Source organism: Gallus gallus, chromosome 3 (genome assembly GCF_016699485.2).
Source record: "Gallus gallus isolate bGalGal1 chromosome 3, bGalGal1.mat.broiler.GRCg7b, whole genome shotgun sequence".
NCBI lineage: Eukaryota > Metazoa > Chordata > Aves > Galliformes > Phasianidae > Gallus > Gallus gallus.
In genome coordinates this window covers 50,804,431-50,821,563 of record NC_052534.1, presented here as the reverse complement: position 1 = coordinate 50,821,563, position 17,133 = coordinate 50,804,431, and the positions used below count along the sequence as shown (strand labels likewise).

At 40.0% G+C, this 17,133-nt stretch overlaps 1 long non-coding RNA gene across 1 annotated transcript; it reads right to left on the bottom strand.

The window, feature by feature from the left end:
- Positions 1-1,027: 1,027 nt before the first annotated feature.
- Positions 1,028-17,133, bottom strand: LOC101748411. Its single transcript, XR_001465906.4, has 6 exons — positions 15,337-17,133; positions 12,555-13,376; positions 11,281-11,483; positions 9,005-9,129; positions 8,120-8,285; positions 1,028-2,359 (listed from the first exon to the last, which is right to left on the bottom strand). It is a non-coding gene; the product is annotated as an uncharacterized LOC101748411 (long non-coding RNA).

The following is a 17,133-nucleotide window of genomic DNA, read 5'->3' as shown; positions in this document are numbered from 1 at the left end:
CCCAAGCACTCTGCCTTATGCGTTTCACCAATGGCCCCTCTGGCTGTCTATTACTTCCCCCGTTCAGCTGAATTGCTTTTAGTCAGCTAATTTTTCCAAATACTTTTTAAAATTTCAAGACAATTACACTGTTTTATTAAAACTGGGGAATGAAACTTCAGAGAATGATGAACCGGAGCTCAAGTCATCATGGATTTTGCCTTTCTGAGCAGTGTGGGAGATTAATGGGCCTCGTTCTCAAGTAGTAAGCAATGGCAGTTTTTGAAAATATAAGCATACTTTGCATTTCATTATGAGAGAAAAAGGAGGGACATTAATTGTAATAACTTGAAAGTAAGAATGCAGAATGGAACCTGTTCTGGGGTCGTACTAGCAATGGTGAGTATGGCTCATTCAGCAATCACCTCTTCTGCATGACATGACACCCACACTATGCCGGGCTTTTTTTTTTGCTTCTGTATAATTGGTGCTTGTGGAGTGACAGTGGACAAGGAAGCCTCTACCCACACACGCCAGACCTGAATTCTCAGTCTACTTCCTGAGTAAAAGGAAGAGAAGAGGGAAGGAATTTTTCTGCTGTCTGTCTTTCACTGGAGAATCTTTCACAAAGCCCCACAGTCTGGGGGCTGTCAGACAGGCTCACAGCCTGTTTTGCCATCCTATGGTGAAGATCTCCATAGCAGAGACAGAGAGGCAGGGAAGAGATCTGCAACCTGAGCCTCCTATCACACTGGTATCATTTCCCTCAATGTAGAGTTCATATCCTGGTGCGCTTCTGTGTGTATGTCCCTTGGTGCAAGTGCCATGGGAGGAGCAGCAGCAGGTATGGGCACAGGGCAAGGAAAGGGTCTCTCAGGGGCCTTCAGAATTTGTGAAGACGGAGCAATGGTAGATCTGAAAAGGAATACTAAATGTGAAATATGGGGGTGGGAGATTTAAGCTCATTAGTGACTGTTATAAATAACAGCTACTCTGCAAGCGAGACCTTCCCAACCCAGTTACCACACATGGTCGTCTGCAGTCATTGTTTTTCAAGCTGTGGCTTTCAAGGTGTGTGTAAAGCGCTTTGTAATACCTATGTGTGACAAAATTGATTTCACACAGTCCTGCCCAGTTGCCATGTGTAATCATTTAGTGATTATTTTGCATGCCTTTCTAATGTGAGACTCTTTGAGCAATGGTAGATGCTCCATTGATTTATTTTTCTGTAAAATATTAGCGTTAAGTCCATAATCAATTTATTACTGAATATTACTTGGACTGAGCAGCTTTATTTCTGATGGTAATCTCACTGGTTGTGAAAAGGCACAGTCAGGTGACAATGAGACCCTCCCAGCAACACTTCAGTTATTGACGCTCAATAAGAATAAAGTGTTCTGAGTAAAAATAATTCCTTTTTCTACTAACAAAGTCCTGGGCAATTGGTAACCAGTAGTAACGATGGCAATACTGCAGATGCTTCTGGAGAAGCGAGGCATTGTTGTCTGAAAAAGTTCGTAGCAAGCTCAGTTTAACCAAGCTTTCTGCATACACTCATTTTTCACTGTTGGCTCTGACAATCTTTTCTGAGGTGTGCGTGTCCTGTTTTAAAGCTTCTTTCTCTTCACTGCTCTAAAACTGTCAGGTAAAACTTAATCCATGGTCTCTCTTAAGGCAGCTATATCCAACTGGCCTCCATGGTATCTAATATACTTCAGCAGTTATGCACAAAGGTACATCTTTTTTTTTCCCTACATTTATATCTTACTGTTAGCACTGAATTTGTCTATCATATTTATAGTATTGTACTTCTCTTGTGTCTGTTGGACAAAAAGTGGTCTCATAGCAGGAGGATCTGTAACTATTCTGGTGCTTTCAAAAGGGAGTTAGTTCCACATCCAGCCCTCTGCTTCCTTTGCTGACATCTCTCGTTCTTGTTGCAGACAGTGTTTCAGAGAGATGCCTTCAGAAGCCACGATACTGTCAGCTGAAGAGCTTCCTAACAAAAGGCTTTGAAAGTTGATGAGAATCTTAAAAACGGTTAAACAGTGGCTTTAGAAGATACATGATCTGTAGTCTGCAGTATAAGAACTCCTGAATTTTGCAAGACTGAAGTTTTTAGAGTTTACTTCCCTGATGCATATGACTTTTGAAATCCACAAACACGCAGCTATACAGTATCCAAGGCAGAATGTCATTGTGCCCAAGATTCAATGCTTCTTGACAAGGTTTGGTCAAGTCAGGCTGTTACTGAGGTTCTTTGTTCAATTGGCTTCAGTCCTGTTGATGTGGAATAAATTAGTTTGTCACAAGTGCCTGTAGACTCTCAGATGATCGCCATCCTCCTGTACGTTGGCCATCGCTTGAGCACGCAGGTGACCTGAAATAATAATTCAAAGTGTTGAGAACTTCCACATTCGTATCAGTTATGGTAATCATAACCATTTAAACATCAATTCTGACACGTTAAGTCTCTCAGTTACTAAGTTTTGCCACTGAAGAGCTGAAATTATGAAAGACCCTCATTGTCTGTGTGTGTGGCCTACATTGTGTCACGGATAGGCATGAATGGCTATTTAGGAGACAGGACCATACAACGTTTTCCTCCACTTGCTCCCAGCTGACAAAAAAGAAAGATGTCATTGATACGTAAGTTGTTTAAATCAACCACCACACTCAGAACGAAGGCTTTCTCAAAACTCGTCTGCCTCTATGAAAGCAAATGTGCAAAATAATTTTAAAATGAAGAAAAATATTCTCCTGTGCATTTCTGCTGAGTTAAAATGGCTAAAGAAATTTTCGTAAGATTTAAAAGAAGAAAATATCTCTGGGCTGAAAGGGTTAATGAAGAACTTTAACCACAAGGTGAAATTTTGAGCAAGATCTCATTAAAAAGGGAGCTGTCACCAAAGTTCTTTTCTCATCCTGTGGATGAGCAACCAGTGGATGCTAGGTTTTCCTTTCATCTTCTGTATGATACCTCCCAGAATTGCATCCGAGTCCATCATTAAATTCCCGATTGCTAATTAATATAAGTTATTATTTATTCTTATTATTAGAGAAGGAAAGGACTGCCTTCCTGTGTCTGGAGAGTCTGCTGTTATATCTGCTCTGCGTATTGCTGAATTGACTATGCTTCAGCTTCATGCAGATGCACTGTGTCAGAAAACATCTGCTAGCTGCTGATTTTATGCATATTACAGAGACTTTATGTACTGTTAAATGGACAACTTTTTCATTCCAAACCATAATTTTCCATGTGGCATCATTTGATCTGTCCTCGCTCCAGCATTTGGTTTGATCAAGTCATTTCTTCCTACCCAGTGTGTGTGTAGTAACTTCCTCAATGGCTCTGTACATGTGTGTGTCCTGTCTGTGAATGAAAATTACTGCAGTGCTCCTGTCATGATAATATGATGCTAGGGCAAAACATGTCATATTAATCAATATATTTTATTTCCATTAGCTTATTTCATCACTGAGCTTTAGTCAAGCCAACTTAGACATAATTATGCCAACTGATGCCCAGCTACATAGGAACATACCAGGCTCAAATGCACTTTTTCAGGAGCACCAAGGGTACTTATCAGGTCACCATGCTTAGAGCTTTAATGCAGCTGCTCCAGAGAAAGCACCCCAGAATGAGAGGGGCAAAGAGGCAGCCTGTTTGGGGTACTACTCTTTTGGGGACAAATCTGTCCCAGCCTTGCTATTACTGTCGTGGGAGCTGAGCTGTGATGCCACAGCAACAGTGCAAGAGGCTGGAAAGGGCTCAGAAGGGGACAGTTCCTGCTGGGGCTGGGGCACGCTTCACTTTAAACTGTTTTGGTTTTGTCTTCTTGCACTGTCTCATTTAATGTCACCTCCCCTCTACTGAGAATGACATGCATTGCAGTGCAGCCATTCCCCATGGTTAAAGCTGGTGTTACTGCTGATAGTTAACCTGCCGAGGCTGCCTGCTCATGGCTGCTCCGCGTAGGATCTGCAATGACAATTCTTTGCTCTCCGTTCCAGGGAGTTCTCAAAACAGCGAATGAACAAAAGAATGCATGCTTTACAGCTCTTTCCATATTCGTAGTGCTTTATAAATGCTAGTTTGCTAACTCATATTGGCAACACCTTTGTGAGGTGGGCAATTACTATTCAAATATTAGAGATATGTAATTGTGAACAGGGCAGCAATTTCCACTAACTTTTAAATGATGTTTTAAGGTCTGACGCATGACCTATATGTCCGTGTATCTAGAGAATCAGACACTGATAACTGAACATATAACCATTCATTTCTTATATGAAACCAGAATAAATACCTCTTTTCCTTGTATAATTCGTTTCCAATCTATTTTCTCATGCAGTCGGGGAACCAGCAGTGATGGTGGTGGGGATATTGGAGTGTAAAACCCTAAGCTTATTTGTGCTTGTCTTTGTGTGCGTGCGTGCCTGCTTGTTATTGTGAGCACAGTTTTGTGTAAGTAAAAACTGCTGGTTCCTATTCCAGATCCTTTGCAGTCCAAGTATCTGGTAAGAGACAACAGATGGATGCAACACTGAGACAGGGACATCACGAGGTTACAGTGAGAGGATTACAATTACTCTAAGAAGTGGCGGCCATAGCACGCCAGCTGTTGAACCATTCTCATATAGTTTTGTAGTCATCACAAGAGTGAGAACAAGAGAATGATTTGCAGAGTGTTGATGAAGCAAACAGGCAGACTTTTGTAAGGACTTCTCTGCATCTGGGTTTATAGGCATGAGAAAATGCCTGTATAAGAAAAAGGGATGAAAAATATTTTCACATTCAGCAACAATGAGTTGAGAGCTAAGGATTCTAATTGACAGTATGAAATCATGGTGAGTGAGACAGGGAAGAGTGAATTTGGATCTGGATTGCAAATAAATAGGTATGCACCGACAGAGAAGTGAGGTGGCAGGATTGGAAGGCCGAGGCAGAAGATGATAGGTGTGTTTTGATAGAGCTGTTTGGTACAAGCTACCACAGTTCTGAGGCTGTAAGAGCACGTTTTTCAAAATCTTTGACAAAATGCTCATGTTTCTTTGCTATCCTACAGGAAATGGAGAGGGCAGTCCTCTAACACTGACTTTCTGTGGCCTCCACCACATGGACCCCAGTTCTTTATTTTGCAACTGTTTTATCAAGACGGCAGCTTGCGCTCTTGCTTGGTATTGAGCTAAAACACTCACTGTGTTTGCATATGTTCCTCAAGACCCAGTTGCAACACGGAGTGAAGATTTGCATACCACATTCATCTGTGATCAATGTGGTCTCCATTCTTCCATGCTCATGGTAAAGCCCTCTCTAGCCCGAGGCTATAGATACTTTGCCATACTGCCATTGTAGCCCTTGCAGACAGCCTGGGCATGGTGGTAGCGCATAGCCACACTGCATACCAAGGTGTAATGTAAACACATACAAACCCATTTTAAACGGGAAGCAGCCTCACTGTGGTAGCACAGAGGTCTGTGCAGATTAATCTTTGAAAAAGGCAGTAACCCTAATTTGTGTGTTATTTCCAGTGTAAGCTTTTGGGCTTTGATCAAGTAATTCATGTGCTTGATGGGAGTCTTTCCACTGCCTGCAGTGGGCTTTGGACTGGAACCATAATCCGGACATCTCACATGCAGATACATCCTTAATTAAAATTTTCTAAATCGCTATTACATAATGAGGATCCCAAACCTTCTGTGAAGTGCTTCCAGTTAAGCCAGTGAAAAAAAAAATGCACTCAGTATCTTACCATCACAGTTAACATGAACTTCAGCAATTTCCTATACCGCGCATTAACAAGATAGATTAATTATAGGTACATCAAAAACACTCAGTGAATGTCCTGACTTTTGCATGCATGCAATTTATAAACAACGCCGGTGTACCATAATTGTACCACCTTACACACATACAGATAAATATACACTCAAAGTTATGATCGGCTTTAAAAATAGGCTTAGAATGAAAATAATACATCAGGCTTAAATATAGCAAGTGCTTCTGCTGTAATTATATTCATTCTGTTTGCCAGGAATATTTTTATGAATGTATTACAGTTTGCTACACGTTTTTACCAAGAAGAGGTGCACCCTGTGACAGCTGCCCATCATTAGCCACAGAATCTTTTTGCGCCGACCTATATGAAAAAGCTGAAGGACACCTCAATCAACACCCCTCTGTTGTGTGGCAAAAACAGTCCTTCAAGATTTTATTTTTTTTTTCAGCAGGAAATACCACTCTGGTCTCATAGAAAGTGCTTTGACTTGGATTTATCTGACCTGCTTTCTATTCCTGGCTCTGTCTCTGGGTGACCTTACGAAAGGCATTTTTATCTACTATTGTTTTTAAATGAGCTAAAAGATGTTTCCCAGCAGAATGGGCCAAACATAGATAGGGTTTTTTTTTTTTTTTTTCCATTATCTCACCTCAAAAAAAATTCCCCATGAAGAAGCTACACACCTGTACACATACAAATGCCAGTCAAGTAAGTGGCTCTTCTCTCTCCCTCTTGTTCTGTTTTTTTATTCTTTATAGCATGAGGCAGTCACAGCAGAGTGCCTAAAACATGTTCTTTACATATACATAACTTGAAAAACCTAATTACATATACACATTTCTGCTCTGGCAGGCTGAAGCGATCTCTGAAAGCAAATACAACATGGACCAAAGTGTTTCTCAAAATATTTCTGGGCTTACTGTACTGCTACACACAGTACACGATAAGTAGTTTTTGGAAAACTGCCTTCCCCTGTAGCGGTATAACTGTCAGACAACAGCTCACTCACAGCAACACAAAGTCATAACTTGGGAGATAATCTTTTATACGCTCCTAACAATATGCTCTGAAATTCTACACTTAAAAGGGGTTTAAAAACACACAATACCCTAAGACACCAAATAAGCAGTAAAAGTAACATGCAGAGCCAGACGTAAAACCAGAATGAAAAAGATTTTTTATTATTCTCCTCTGTATTACCATAAATGACATGCTATATTTAATTTTACAGTGCCCCTGGACAAATCATCAAATACTTTAATAACTACACAAACATTAATATTTAAATACAAGGGATCCCCTCAGTTACTGAATAATCATAGCTCTGGATTGATAGGGTACTAAATGGAAAAATCTTGTTTAGATAGTTGTAAGGGGGGTGGGGGAGAGCGTTTAATGAAACAAGTTTGATGGTCTTGTCATTATAAAACTGATAGATATTTGGCACAGTTTGTATCTTTGCTGAAAAGAAGTTTGAGAAATGGAACAATTGTAGTGAAGATTAATTTTCCCTTCTTCTGCTCTGAGAGCACAGTCCTTTAGGTCATTAGCCGGAGCGTGTGACATAGATTGCACTTCACTTTACCCATGCAAATCCTATCCTGACTCCTGGAAAATGCACATGTTAAATAGCTGTGACTTCTATACTTGTGGGATGTGCTGCCCAACTATTGCTACAGCTAGCTAGACTCATTTTAAGAGAGTGATGAAAATAGATAGTAGAAGAGACAGCGTACTGACTTCTAATGGTCGGTATTTGTTAGACCTGCCCACACGTTCTACCTGCTGCCCTCAGAGAGATCTTTGTTTAATACAGATTTCGTATTATTATTTTAGTTACTCTCCAGTTCTACCTAATAATGGGAGCTCAACTACTAAAACACGATGAGAATAGCAAATTGCAAGGTATTTTGATTACTCCAGCACAAAACAAAACAAGACCGAAAGACTTGTAAATGAAAGTAATCCACGTAAACATCTGAACCAAAGTTCTGAAACCTTATTAGACTTTTGTCTCCACTGAGCCTGGTGGTGTTCAAAGAGCATTTGGATGTTGTGCTGAGGGACATGGTTTAGCGAGAACCATTGGTGAAGGGCGAATGGTTGGACTGGGTGATCCTGTAGGTCTTTTCCAACCTTAGCAATTCTATGATTCTATGATTCTAAATCTGGAGCGATGTTCAGATGTATTATGTGTCCCTAAGCACACATCTGACACTAAACTAATGACAACATTTGTTCACGACTGGACAAAGGCTAGTCTCTTATTTATATCATGTTCTGACTAAATGCCACAGCATTTGTAGCTAAATGAAATTCTTTGGATGTTTCCAGTAGAATCTGTCTGTGCAACTCACCTTCAAATTTTCTTTTCCATTTTGGGGCTGCTGCTCAGATTCTGTACTTTTCAAAACTGTATTCCTTTCTTTGTCTCCGCACTTCAGCTCCATGGATAAAATGTAGCTCGGTCTATAATGTTTTCAGGGCTTTTCCCAATTGGGAAATATTCATTTGAAGGAAGTTCTGCGGAAAATATGGATGCCTTCACATTCTAGTTTCCAGGGAAGAGAGAGAGGGGGACCAGTTCATACACATAGGCCTCTGAATAATACGTTGTGGCCTGTGGGGTGATAGACCTTGGAAGAAGTGGCATGAAGGTACTCTTCCACATGTGGACAGCTGGCAAACAACAATGAAGGCTGTACTAAGGCCTCTTATGATGAACTAATTAAATATATTGCTTTATATAATAAAGGAAGCTGGAAGAATCCAAAGCCATCTCTAAATTACATACTCAGTGTCCTGCTTCTCCTCTATGTCAAGCATCTATCACGGTGGGAAAGGTGAACAGAAAAAACAGCACATCAAAATTAAAGTACTGAGACAGATGGAAGATTCTGTACTAGGAAAAAAAGTGTGCTGTCTCCACATTCTAGTGAAAAAGTACTGTGGAAACTCCAGAGCTACAGGCCTGGAATCAGTACTAAAGCAGAGCAAAGAAGGTTAAAACAGAGTAAGAAGTTAGCATGAGCACTGCTGCATAGATCTAAGCAAATCTTTAAGCAGGTAATTAATTTCAATCTTGGCTTTATATGCTAAATCATAACTTGTCATTCAGTTCTTGTAACTTCACTTATTTTTTTTCTCTGTCTCTTGTTGTGGAATAGCAATAAGCCAAGAATACATTGGAACCGCGTTCTTAGCATTAAGAAAAGGGCCAGTGATTACTGGCTGAGACTTACTCTGGGTCTGGGCTGCCTCCACCTCTGCTGCTGCAGTAGTAATGTGTGCTCCCTTGAGAGGACAGATTTAGCCACTGAGTGCAACCTCTTTTCCAGGAGAAGCAAATGTAAAGAGACAGCAGTTTCTAGCAATAAAATAATAAAAAAACCCAGCAACATAAAACATTTCTCTCTCACTCATTTATCTCTCCCTCACTTCAGCTTTTCTTGAAATGTACAACCCATGTGCATTTATGAGGTTTTGAGCTGCTCGTGATTATCTGTGGTGCTTGAGAGAAAAGCTGACTTTGCACTTACATGTGAACAAGAGAAAAATACATCTTCACTTTTTTACATTGTTACAAAAATCTACCTGAAGCATGCCTTGAAACTAGAAAGATGGTCTTGCAACGAACACACTGTGACATTGGTAAGGAATGAAATCATACAAAATTGCATTACTTTATGATAAAATTGTGAATGATTAACTGAACCCCCCCCACACTGTAGTGTGGTCTCTCCCTTCCCCCATATGTACATGGCTGTTTATATTTTTTCTACCAACATCAAAAGAAAGCTGCTGAAATAGGATGCTTTAGTGAAGTCTTTCAATTTAAAGTTTTTTTGAGGTGCACATCTATTTTTTGTTCTGCAAGAAACCTTCCAAGTAAATCTGAAGATTAGTTGAGCTTTTCAACATCACTGATCCACACTAATTGTTTCCTGTTCCTTGACAGAGTTAAGTGACTATTTGGTGGAACTGGGGCTACACATAGTCCTAAGGTTTATTAGAAGCATGAATGAATCCTGTGTGGCCTAGGAACTGCAAGTGGGAATGCTGGAGAGAAGTCTTCTGCTGACCAGTAATGCAGCTCACAACTGAGGCTCCATCTTTTTTGAGCCTTCAGTGAAGGAAAAGGTACACATGGATGTTTATATGCATGACATTGGTGATGCCCAAAGCAAGACTTCACTAGTATTTTACAGAGCTCTTGTCTCCAAAAATGCATTCAGGAGGATACAGAAAGGAACAAATTCACCTTAGAGTTATGAAAGATGGTCACTGTGCTATATTGACCACTCCCTTGCCAGTTTCTTGCCCTAACCTCTAAGAAAACTCAGATTATTTTCTAGAGCAGGCTGACTTTACACTAACAAAGTTAAACTTAACTATGCAAATAAAACAGATTTTTTGCAAACTCCTTACACAAACTGTGTGCATGGTCAAGGAGTTTGGAAGAAAAGTCACAGTGGAGAGCAAAACTAGATGACATACAGTGTTTGAGCCACTGTCTCTATAATCTTGCTGGACATAAAAACCTGGCCTCATCATCAGCAATGAATACTTTTATTTAATCACAAGACTAGAGCCTGACACACTGCATGCTAAGCTAACATCTATAGAAGAGCCTCTGGCTGCTTGTGTCAGGTCAAAGAGTCTCTCTTGAAACTCCTGCAGTCTTTCTGCAGTCTTGAGCTTCTGATATAGGTTCCCTGTTGGCCATTGAGTTTTAACAATGCTTAAGTATTTACTGAGATGTAGCTTGTTTTGAGTTGTCTTCCTTCAAACGTTTTTCAGCACTGTCTTCTACTGAGCAAGATCTATATGTTGTTACGTTATGGTACAGCAAATATCTAAAGAACTGGCCAACATAGACTATCCAGAGACAACAACTTAGAGAACAACCCATTGTTCATCACACTGACTTCTACTGAATTGGTTAAGTTTACCAAAAGCATCAAGGACAAAATAAAAAACAAACTGGCATATGCTATGGCTCAGGTGCCCATAGTTGAACTACCATTTATTTTAGGCAACACAGCTGGAGAAATTCCATCATTTCCATCAGCACTGTTACTTGAGTAACAGATATTTCCTGAGCAACTTGAGCAATAGCAGGAAACAGCACCAAAGAAACCAAAAGTCAGCTTTTTCAACCAAATGTTAGTGAATTAGAAACTCACGTTTACCTTCTAGGAAATAGCTGCACAACCAGCGAGAGTCTGCTTGAATTAGTGTATACTTAGGACAAGCTACCCGTATGTAAGATGTTATTAAGATGTTTTACACCATCTTTGAGATTATGTAAAGAGTTTTGATTCTTTAAAACCAGAAATTTCATTCCAATTAAAACAAAAGAGAATTCGAGCTTTGAATTTTTTAAAGTGGTCAACATGGAAGTGCAAAATTTAAAAGAAAAAGAAGAGTTAAAAGTAAAGACTCCCGAACTGGTGATAACTGGGGAAAGAAAGCAACTCATGGGAATATGTAACAGAGATTCCTTGATGGCAGTTACCTTTTTTCCTGTTCCTTCAAATTCAGCAGGTTCCTGATAATTTTCAAGTCCTGTGTCAGCTTGGAGCATTTTCTACAGTGTTCTAACAAATTTCTGTGCTAGTCCAGTTCATATAACCCAGCTATTGTAAATCCTCAGCAGCTTCAAATGGCTTCATGATTCTCTCTTTCTGTCCTTAATTTTATTGTAACACCCCTGTAAAGCTGAAGGAGACAGTGTTAACGCTCAGCTGAAGAGCTAGCCGTATTTCACTGGTGGGTGACAACATTCCTGTAAATATCTTGCAAAGTTATTTGAGACTCTTTTGGTTGGAACGCATTACAAAAACCAAGAAATTACCTTTATCATTAAAAAAATAATAATAATAATAAAAAAAAAGAGACAAGGGAAGGGAAAGACATGCTTGTCTTCTGTTAATGAAAGACCTGTTCAGTTTCCCTCATGCTGGAGAAACTGCTGAAGAACAGTGAGGTGTGTGAAAAATGCACCCTCCCCCTCCTGTAATGCTGCCAAGGTCAGCAAGACCTCCCGGGACCTGCTGTGGAAGTGTTGATTACTTAGGTTAATAGATGCTTAGGGGCTGTTTAACCCTTTTTTTTTTTTTTTTTTTTTTTAAATAAAGCTTATTTTTCCAAAATGCTGGAAAAGGAGACCATCTGTAATTTGGTTCTTTATGGGCCAATGTCTTCTCTTGCTCTTTTTAAATTTCCTCCTTCCCTTCTGTGAACAAGTTTTTCCAAAGCCTTTACCACGTTCAGGAAGGGGAAACACCTTTAGATTTAAATAAAGTGGCTGTGTTACAACATTCTATAAAAGTACATAAGGTGAAAAGACTAAGAGGTATGTAGTTGTAAGTGAAACTAGAAAGCACATCTACTGGGCATGCCCAAAGGATAAGCTGCAGGAGAGTGAGGTTTCATATTTTGGCTGAGCTGATCTGCAGTTTGCAGCTGCCAAGAGGGAAAATCCAGCTCCATTCCTCTTTTCTCCTGCTCCCTGCTCTGTCCTCTCTCTCTGTTGCCCCTGCTGCGCTCATCTATCCTGTCAGCAAGTCATTCAGCTCACAAAGGTGGCAGAGAGCTTACCCAGAAGGAAAAATGGAATGTAGTGACCTGAGCAATTGAGTTAGCAGTCAGATGACTGGAAGCGCTAGTGCAGAGGAGAGGATGCAGTCATATTCCAGAAAAGGGGATGAGGAAATGGGGGACAGGACTACAACTTCTACCATCAAAAAAACTGCCAGGCTTCTAATAGCTATACCAAAAGTGGCGTACCTCTTGCCGGGACCAGTTGCACACTATAACTGTATCCTGACTCCGTATCAGGGTAAGAACCAGGCGCTTCCTCTTCCTGTCGCTTTGATGCCTGTGTTTCCAAGGCAGACATGCCTGAATGCTTCAGCTAGGTCTCCGGTCTAGATGCTAGCACAGACAGGACTTTAAGGCATGTCATGTGAAGCACTCTTCTCAGCAGAGACAGAGCTTAAATGTCTCAGCTTTCACCAGAGCTGCAGGCACTACAAAGGGTGCCATTCAGTATGAGTAAGAGCTCTTTTCTTAAGTGAATTCGTTTAAGAAATAATTAATATTCAAATGAAATTTCCTCCAAACTTTCATTTCTGCCAACAAAGGAAGTTGTCATGGTGAGGTATTACTGTGAGTAACTCCAAATGGATACCAATAGGTAATGAGATCATCAAAACTTCACATCTCTATGCTCCAGGTGATGTAATTGTATCCAGTAGTTTGGATTCTTGACAATTGCCTTCTTTTATTTCTTGTTGGAAGAGGCTTAAAAGCATTGGTAGACTCCAGACTGTAATCTCTATCACTTGGGAGTTTATATTTTCAGTACATAACAACGCTTTGTTCTTACAACAGAGAATCAGAGATCTATACCTTCTTTGATAGATGCTGATGTTTTCAAAATCTTCAAGTAAAATCCAAACCTGGTTTGCCGTATGCAGACTGTATTGGTTTTGGTTGAGATATGCCCTTTTGTATTAATGCAGAATGAAGATTCCTTTACTGTGTGACTGCAGTTCATCATCTCATGTCAGGTAGGATGCATGTGAGTAAATCCCAGAGCTGGAAAGCCTGGAAGGAGAAAAGAAAGTATATTTATTTAGGAACATAAAAATAATCTCTGGATTTAACAGCCAGTTGAACTGCCATTGGTACTGTCAGTTTCACCAGGTAGCTCTCATTCTAATGTGACAAGAAGTCAGTCCCTGTCATCACCTCTGTCACAAAAAATGCCACCAAGCTGTTAGAGCCCTCCATCCCCATGCTCTGGGTTATACAACCGTATCCAATAGTTTTGATTCTTGACAATTTTCTTATTGTATATCTTGCTAGAAGGGGCTGAAAATTAATGTGTTTTACTGGTGGATGTGATTACCTCGATCCTTCTGAAGGCCATGGTGACTTTCATCTGTTTTAATAGCTGCTGTAAACATGCAGGAAAACCAAACTGTACTGTGAATATGAAAGAATCAAATCATCTGGTTTTGATGAAGGTGTGTAAAGCTGTCAAGCACACTTGAAGAACATGAACCAAAAGTTTATTGAAAATATAAGGCAGCTTGTCCTCAGCAAATTTATGATTTACATCAGATTTAAATGCACCATAATACACTTGGGTCAGCTTGAGAGAGTTGGTTTTGAATGTCTGGAACAATATGTAAGGTGCAGAAAAAATGTGCACAGCAAACCTACTGTGATGGAACAGCAGCAATAATGTGACCTTGGATCTTTGAGCTCCTGGTGACATGAGGAGGATCCCAGGGGCTTAGAGATCAACAGACAGATGGCCCTTTTTTCCAAGACAGGTAATAAGGATGCCTCTGAAAATCTGTCCGAGAAAGCTGATATTTGTTACAGGGGGCAAATCATCCTCCAGTTGGGTATCTCCTATGGCTGCTGAGAAACTCTACTGCTGTGTTCATTCACTGTAGCCCTCAGAGCAAACCTGGACTGTAAATGTCTCTAGGATGGAATGCTATCGTACACCCCAAAATGAATATAAAGGAAATTTTTCTGGGGGTGTAAGAGTACAAGAATCACCACAGTGGATTCTATCTGGTTTGATGACCTGTCTCAGGCTGTTACCAAATAGCTCAAAGGAAGGTGTCAAAGCTAAAGTTCACCTTCATAGTTAAAACTGGATTAAAGCCAGAATCAAAGTTTAATTCTCTTTGTTATTGTCTCTACATATGAAAATCCTGGATAGTTTAGTCTTGATGCTGAACTTGATAAATTCTTGGCATAGGGGGTGTCCAGGAGTGAAAGTCTTTACTAGCTAATTACCAGTTACCTGACACCATTTCCTCATTAGCTTTGAGTTCCTCACCTGTGAACTTCACTGCATGTCGTTTTTTCTTTAGTCATGATATAGGGAGAACAAAAATTCCTGACCTACTTTTTCTGTTCTGTTCATCGTCTTGTATCATGCAATCATCTACCCTTATTTGTCTAATTACTTAATTAAGAACTCCTCCATCTACTCAGTTTCTCATCAGCTATTTTACTTAAAACCACAGCATTTATTTTTCTGGTGATGAAACTGTTGTTTGCTTCTGACAAGAAAGGGAGAAACTAAGGTGCCTACAGCTCTTTGTGGGGGCAGGGCACAGATTCTATGACATAACATTTTTTTTGTCTTGTGTGCTCTTCCAATAACATGCTGAACACAAATCCAAGATGAGACCTGGTCTGCAAGATGCTCAGGTCCTGTTCTGAGCTGGTAAGAAGTTTGTCGTTGTATTCTAACCTAGGACAGATGAAGAAGGTAAGAATTCTATGCCTTCGTGTATGAGCTCATACAGAAGTACCAGATGAAACCTAGTCCTGCCAAAATCATGAAGAGACATTGACCATTTAATACAAAATAAGATCCCTCAAATGCTTTCTTCACTTTTTTTTTTTTTTTTGGTTTTTTTTTCCTTGCTAAAACAGAGGGAAGTGCACATTTGGATGAAAAGTTTTTAGTACAAGCCAAAATGTCTTTCCTGTCTCCAAAACACTTATCTAATAGGAGTGAAGTCATGACACTAACCTTTTGTCTGTTGAAGATAAAAATCACAAACTTCATGTCTAGAACATCAGTTTTTGGATGGTCCATTCAATGGAGCTTGGCTTCTTGGAGCCCTTCTGAGAAGTATTCTCACTTAAGCGACGATGAAGCAGAGGCACTGAGCACTGGAAATTCAGGGAAGTATATGAGAGAACAGAATTAGGCCCTCATGAAATCTTAATGCATTGTGAAGCTTTCAGCTCACATACATACCCCAGTGAGACTGGGAAAAGCCTAGTTCAAAAAATGTCTAGCAGTGAGAGAATATGGTTCAGTTCTGCTGTGATCTAATGAAAGATGAACCAAGCTTCTTAGAAGTCTCGTAGGATTTTTACCTCAGTTGTTACAGACAGGTATGTAGATGAACAAAAGCAGGGCAGGAGGAAGGTCTGGAATTAATTAAATGCCTTCTCTTGAAATAGCCCCATAAAACTTGCCCGATTAAAGTCCCTACAAGCAAGGAAAAAAAAAACAAAAAAACCAAAAAACACTTTGTCTACTTAACAACTGAAAATAAAGAAAAGGTGTTCTAAAGATGGCATCTTATAAGCAGGAGAATTTCCATGAACTCTTGGCGTAGTTGGCTAGCAGCCTTTTTTGAATGGCAAATGCTTGAAGGCTCAGTTTTAGGACAGGTTGTTAGTTGCCCAAATTGACTGAGTGCTCCCAGAGGTTGTTTGAGTGTGTGGTTAAGGGCTTGCTGCTCAGACAGGCTATATAGAAACACTCAAAGGACCCTGTGTGCTCTGCCAGATCCTTCTGATTTATTTATACGAATAAGCCACCAGGTCCAGACTATGCTGTTCAGACACTTCTCATTTGTAGGTCATTCTGCACATTAATCTTTCCCCGCAATCACCAAGCAAATTAATATTAGCATAGATAGGCAATACTGTTGCTTTTGTTAAAAGCTGAACACTCAATGTTGAGAGGGCTTTGAGATGTAACATTAGAAAATTAGGAACCAGACCTGGAGGCTTTTGAGGAATGGACATACATGAGTCTGGATGGTGTTACTGACTGGCAGATACAATACTGACTTTGTGAACACAGAAAGATTTTGCCTCATGTTTAAGCTCATGGACATGATGGGGAGAGATTATACTATCTATTCCCTTTATAATTATTGCTCTATGACTGGTGGAACGCAGATGAGTTGGGCTTGGGCCAGTGGACGCTCCAGGAACTGCCTACTGATATGCAGAAAGGATGGGTCATGTTTGACAATCAGCTTTTAGTGCTTTGAAGTTAACCATTACTTGTACCCATACTGCATATGTTCTGTCAGCAGTGGACAGGTAATGAAATACAAGTGTGTCAGGTTTCTCTGCCTCTCAAATACATTATCTTCCTTTTGACAATAGTGGGAGTGAACCAGAAGTAGTTGTGAAATGAACTGTTCTCCTCTACAGACTTGAATTCAACTTCCTAAATTAATTTAATATCCTAGTTCCCTTACCTTCACTCTTATTTTAACTTAATGTTAATTTTGGCTTGTTTACCAAGGTGGGAACCAGCTTCTTGTTTATTGGCTGTGATAGCATCCACACTAGACTTGTTTTAACCTCGGTTTGGCTACTTCCCAACTATGAACAGGTCCCTGTTCATTTGATCCCAGCTACTATTTTTTCTAATTTTCCAGTGACAAAAAGGAGCCAACCACATCCACCTTCCAAAGTACAAATATCAAGAGCTAGCAGTCAACTGACCAGACATAAGAAAGCTGTTATGCAATCAAATCTTGAAGTAGCCCACAGTTTTTGTTTTAGGCAACAGCAG